Consider the following 6,383-nt stretch of genomic DNA (forward strand, 5'->3'; position numbering starts at 1 on the left):
AAGCACTCATGCGGTGCTGGTGAGAATTGAAATAAAGTGTTGCTGTTTGAACCTACAAGGCTTTGTGCCCAGACAGACTGCAGCATTTCTTCTTGATGTAAACTGTGAAGTGTATGAAAAACAAGTCCAAGCACATTACTCTAAATCTTTTGTCATTTAAAATGATAGACCTCAGCTAGAGCAAAGGAACATATACAAAAATACTTGCACCAGCCTTGTTTCAGACCCCCCCCCCACCCTAATGGAGCAGCTGACCCCAAAACAATAAGCCCAGGAAATACCCTATTCACATTCTGATTCCATGTTAATTACTCAGCTGGGATCAGTGCAGGGAAGTAGGCAAATATCAAACATGCCAGTTTAGCTCAAGACATTATCAGCATATTTTCTCAATTACTATTGCTGGGAGTATTGTATTGTGGGTGTAATAATGTAGAATAAAGTAAATCACCAATACCCTGAGTGAGACCTTCCAGAGCCCTGGCCCAACTCTGCTGACCACAGCAATAACTCCACAACTACCAATTGCTCCTAAAAATTTTTGTTTGTGCAGTGTCTCAACTTTAACAAATTTTGTTCGAGTTACTATGTTCTGAAGTTTAAAGTTTTAGATGCAAAGGCGACTGGGCATGTGCAAATATCTGTAAACTGCAAACAAATAAATATACATTATTTTTTCTAGGACTTTTATGGACTATGGTTCCCAACAGTCATTCACAAAAGAGGTTGGAAAAAAAATCCCTGTTTATTCCCAAGGAATCTTTACACAACACTTTTACACAGGCTACTTCACATAAACTTGCCTCAGCGATTTAATTCATGAATCAAATGAATTTCCTGCAGCCTGTACAGTGCTGTTGGAATGACTATTATAATAATGTAAAATTGTCATGAGTGGTGAAACATGCCTGGAATCCTAGAAGTTCAGGAAAATGAGGCAGGAGAATAGGTAGTTTGAAGAAAGCCTCATTCACTTAACAAGGCTCCAAGAAACTTAGTGAGAGCCTGTCTCAAAATATAACATAAAAAAGACAGTGGATGTGTATCAGTGGAAAGCACCCCTGGGTTCAATACTCAGCACCAAACCAAAAATTAAAAAAAAATAATAATAATAAACATAAGGATTCAGGGTACAAAAACATGTAAAAAATGTTGGCAACAGCATAAATTAATAAATATATTTTTGAAAATAGTGTTAAGGTTCTTTAAAAGCCCAAAATAAAAATGCTACATAATCCACTAGTAATAATTTGGGGTACTACCACAAGGTTGTACATGCCTGTACTCTCTGTGGCTTAGAAGGGTGAGAGAGGAGGATCTCAAGTTAGAGACCAGACTCAAAAACTTGGCAAAGTCCTAAGCATATCAGTAAACCCTGTCTCAGTAATAAATAAATAAATAAATAAAAGTGGTGGAGACTGGGTATGTAGCACATTGGTAAAATGCCTATGGGTTAATCCCTGGGTTCAATCCTCAGTACCACAAATAAGTAAATAAATAAAATAAAAGAGAGAAAGAGATAGATTGAACTTGCATGTAATTTAAATTCAAAATAAATTAAAAAAATGGGTATATATGTAAAGCAATTGAAATCCTTTTGCTGATGATATTGCTGCACTTCTATTTTTTGTATCTTCATTCACAGTATCTAATAAAAGGAAACAAATTAAGTGCCTTTTAGATAAAAGGTATTATCAGAAAATGCCTCCCAGCTGCAGATTATTCAACTAATGCCTTTAGAAACTACACACTTAAAATTAAAACTGGTCCCTAGAAGGCAAGACTCAGATAGTTTCTTAAGTACTCCGAGATATTTGGTATCTGTGGGCACCTTTTTTCAGACTGTTCTAAAACTCAGAACGAGGTACATATGGGAGGTCAGGATGAAACCACAATATACAGTAAATTCTTCAATGGGTAATCTTAACTCAGACACTCTAATAGATGAAACAGTTTTGGAGATAAAACTAGATTCTCTGTTTCACTGATTTCTGGGTTATGGGTTGAACCCAAACATATATTAGAAAAGACTTAAGGCTACTGGTTAAAATCTATTTATAATAGGTATTGAAAATATACCAAAGGCTGGGTGTGTTGGTGCAGGCCTGTAATCCCAGTTGCTGGAGAGGATGAGGCAAAAGGATCAAATTTCAAAACAGCCTTAGCAAAAGTGAGGTGCTAAATGACTCAGTGTAACCTCATCTCTAAATGAAGTAAAACATAACCCTGAGACTGAGTCTCAGTAGTCCAGTGTTCCTAAATTCAATCTCTAGTATCCACCATAAAAAAAAAATATGTACCAGGGGGCTGGGGCTGGAGCTTAGTGGTAGTGATAGACCCAACCTGATCTTTTCTTAAAATTGGGCATCTCGCCACAAAACCATGAAAAGATCATTTCAGCTTTACTATAAATTACTGCAAATTCTGAACCTGCTTGAAATGCCTGCCCGTGCCTTGAACTCACCCATGCCTGGCTCTCTGACCAGATAGCAGCCCTCTCTGAAGCTTAGTGACACCTCATAAATATTGGCCTTCCCTGGCCAGACAACGACCCTCTCTGAGGCTTTAATGGTCCTCATAAATTCTGATGTTGGGGCCAGCAAAAAAAATGTAAACTACCATTAGTGTGATGCTTGTCAGAGTTCTGTTATCTGTAACCTCCCTTTGTGTAACTTTCTGGGCAATAAAGCTGGGCTTCAGGAAAGCTGGAGTGCTGTCTTGTTCCTGCCGTTTTGGGAGGGAGAGGCAGCCCATCCGGTCGAAATAATAAGCTTGCTTTAATTTGATTTTAATTGGAGTCGGTGGTCTTTTCTTGTGTCCTGGTCTAACAGTAGCTAACTTGTCTGACACTTGGCTTAATTCTCAGCACTACATATAAGTAAATAAAATAAAGGTCTATCAACAACTAAAAAATAGTTTTTTACATAGTGTACCTATTTGTTGACAGCCTGTGACCTAACTTGCTGTGTACTTTAGTTTTTGAGATGGAAGTTGGCCATGCATGGTGGTGCATGCCTGAGATAGGAGGATCCTGAATTTGAAGTCAGTCTCAGCAATGGTGAGAAGCTAAGCAACTCAGTGAAAACCTTTCTCTAAGTAAAAATAAAAAATAAGGGAGGGATGTGGCTCAGTGGTAGAGCGCCCATGACTTCAATCCCTGGTTTTGCATCCCAAAATATGGGACTGGGGATATAGCTCAGCTGGTAGAGTGCTTGCCTTCTAAGCATGAGGCCCTGGGTTTAATTCCCAGTACCACAGAAACAAAAAAAAAAAAAAAAAAAAAAAAGGAAAGAAAGAGAGAGATTGATCTTTCATGTCGTTTGAATTCAAGTTAGTCCCACTTTTATTTTACTGCCACACCAGAGAAAGGTGTTTACTGAAACGTTTGGAATGTTTCTATGGGTCAGGGCTATTTTAATAAAAAGGATTTACATATGAAAACAAAATGAATTGAGGACCTTTGTTGGGACACATAAATTACACTACCTCATTTAGAAGAGATTAATACTTTTTAATGTCAACTAATTTTATTCTGCTTTATTCATATGTAAAAAGCTCGGATTGTTGGTAAAGATGGTGCCTGAAGGGGCTGGAAATGTGGCTCAAGTGGTAGAGCACTCACCTGGCATGCGTGCGGCCCAGGTTCCATCCTCAGCACCACCTACAAACAAGATGTTGTGTCCGCTGAAAACTAAAAACTAAAACTAAAAATAAAAGAATTCTTTCTCTCTCTCTTCTCTCTCTCTCTCTCTCTCTCTCTCTCTCTCTCTCTCTCTCTCTCTCTCTCTTAAAAAAAAAAAAAAAAGATGGTGCCTGGAGCATTTCTCTTCCAGGAGCTCAGGTCCATGACACTGAATAGTGTGAACTTTTAATGGCACAATGACACACCTCCAAATCCCCAAAGTGGGTGAACTCTCAGCCAATAAAGAAGTAAGAGCCCACTCCCCCCTGCTCCTCCTCATCCCCATTGAGCTCATAAATATCAACACCCTCTCCCTCTCCCTCTCCCCATCTCCCTCCCCCTCTCTTCCCCCTTCCCTCTCTCTTCTTCCCCCTTCCCCCTTCTCTTCTGTGACAGGCCTCTACAGTCCTGCTTGTTGAGTTTATGGAGCATTTCCCCCATTCCTACAAAGATGATAAATCAAATCTTTTAAAAATACTCTCTAGTTCTTGAAGAAAAATGAAATGAAATATGGGAAAATAGTCATTGATAATGTTGAAAGTGGAGTTTTGAGATGAAACAAAATTTCTCACTTTGCCAATTGCATCTGGGTGCTTGTCTCACAAATTTTGAAGAATAAAGTCTATTTATTTAAGCAAGTCGAAATAGAACTCCTACCATGTGGGATGGGGAATGATACCAGATAAACTCGTTTTTGTGTGCCATCTTAAAAGTTTACAGATGTTTTTCAGCAGACATGGAAAAATCTATTTAAAATAGGTTTTAGAAAAGGCAGACTGACTACCATATGGGTTCATTTTCATCTTTTCCATGACCCATCTTTCCTCTTGCAATTTCACCACGGGACAAAGGACTTTGTTGAAGGTGTTCCCAAAAGTGGGCATTAAGGTTTTTTTTTTTACATTTGAAATAGGCCTTAATGGTGCTCATTAACATATCTTCCAGTTAGCCTCCAGCTGTGTTAGAATGAGGCTCATTATCCTGATTACACTGTAATTTTACTATCCCTTCTATTTTATACTAATTCACTATGAAAAAAGAACCCTAGATTTGAATATGTAAACAGAGAGCTAGAAAACTAGAGGTTTATTCTCAGACCTAGGAAGAGCTAAGCTGAAGTTCTGGAATTTATATTGTTGTTCTGAATTTGTGATACTGCTTCCCCTACATTAAAAAAGCTCAGGAGTCATGAGGAGCATTGAGTTAAAATCCAGCATCAGCAACTTAATGAGGCCCTAAGAAACTCAAAGGGACCCTGTCTCCATATAAAAATATTTTAAAAGGGCTGGGGATGTGATTCAGTGGCTGAACACCCCTGAGTTGAATTCCTGGTACCAAAAAGAAAACAACACACACACACACACACACACAAAAAAAAAAAAAAAAAAAAAAAAAAAAAAAAAAAAAAAAAACAACAACAACAACAACAAAAACACCTCCATAACAAGCTCTAAAAGTGCAATCTCTCTTGTGCATGGAAACAACAAATGAAGTTGGGGTTCTCTTCAGATAATTATTCCAGTCTTCACCACACAATGTGGGAACAAGCTGGACTCATGGCACATGGATGCCCACAAAGGGCTTTAGAGACAAGCTGAAAACACCATACAATTATGGAACAAAATGCCCAGGTTTTTAACTGCTGATCTAAGATTCACTAGACTAGTAAGGGTGGGGTATGGAGGTTGATCTGCCACAGAGACCCTCTGAGGAGTCCTGTGAAGATGGCCTCAGTCCTGAGCCTACACAACACTTTTTTTTTTAAAGAGAGAGTGAGAGAGATAGAGGTAGAAAGAGAGAGAATTTTAGGTTTTTTTTTTTTTTTTTTTTTTAGTATTTGGCGGACATAACATCTTTGTTTGTATGTGGTGCTGAGGATTGAACCCTGGCCGCAGGCATGCCAGGCGAGCATGCTACCGCTTGAGCCACATCCCTAGCCCAAGCCTACACAACTCTATTTAAAAAATTCTAGTTTCAAACCTGCAGTCTCACCAGGCACACACACACAGAGCACTCCAGTATGGCCTCAAACAAGTTATTTCCCCTCAACCTGATAAATAGAGTGAAGCCCCTGGAAGGCTCTTCTAGCCTGGTAAGAGAGAAAGGCAAAAATATCAGGGTGGAGACCACCAGACAAGATGTTTCTGACCCCAGGGTAAATGATAATGAGAAACCTGGTGTTAGCTGAAGAAGATTGCAAGGGGGGGTCAAAAAGCCCAAAATTTTATGTAAATAATAGAGCTAATGAACAGGGATTCAGCCAGCCAAAACAAGGATGCACTTGAGATGGAGAGCCTGATGAGGACCTGACATCCCATTAGTTGTCTTCATTTCCTGATCCTCTGCATAATACTCACCACTCTCCAACTCTATGCCCTTGTCTGGACCCTGGTGAGAGCTGCAGCTTCTCCCTATCATCTTCTCCTCAACCATTCATCTGCTCCACACCAGGAAAGCCCTGCCTTGGTTTTTGTCCTGATCACCCTGGTCTGAGTGAGTGTGCATATGCTGGACATAAAGCCTAAGGCTTGAGACTTTTGAACTTAGCATGCAGAGGGAATGTCTGTAATTAGCCTGTCATTATTACGTGTGATTTGCAGTGCTTAGAATTAATTTATGATTGTTAGCTCTGAATGGATTATGTCTATTGCAGTACCTAGCATTAAGAATTGTTGTTTTCTTGATTAAGAACATATAGAGT

The 6,383-nt window shown here is 39.2% G+C and overlaps 1 non-coding gene across 1 annotated transcript; it reads left to right on the forward strand.

Moving 5' to 3' along the window:
• The first annotated feature begins 3,184 nt into the window (after positions 1–3,184).
• Positions 3,185–3,258, forward strand: Trnar-ucu (transfer RNA arginine (anticodon UCU)). Its single transcript has one exon. It is a non-coding gene; the product is annotated as a tRNA-Arg (tRNA).
• Positions 3,259–6,383: the final 3,125 nt, after the last annotated feature.

Source organism: Marmota flaviventris, unplaced genomic scaffold (genome assembly GCF_047511675.1).
Source record: "Marmota flaviventris isolate mMarFla1 unplaced genomic scaffold, mMarFla1.hap1 Scaffold_73, whole genome shotgun sequence".
Classification (NCBI taxonomy): Eukaryota; Metazoa; Chordata; class Mammalia; order Rodentia; family Sciuridae; genus Marmota; species Marmota flaviventris.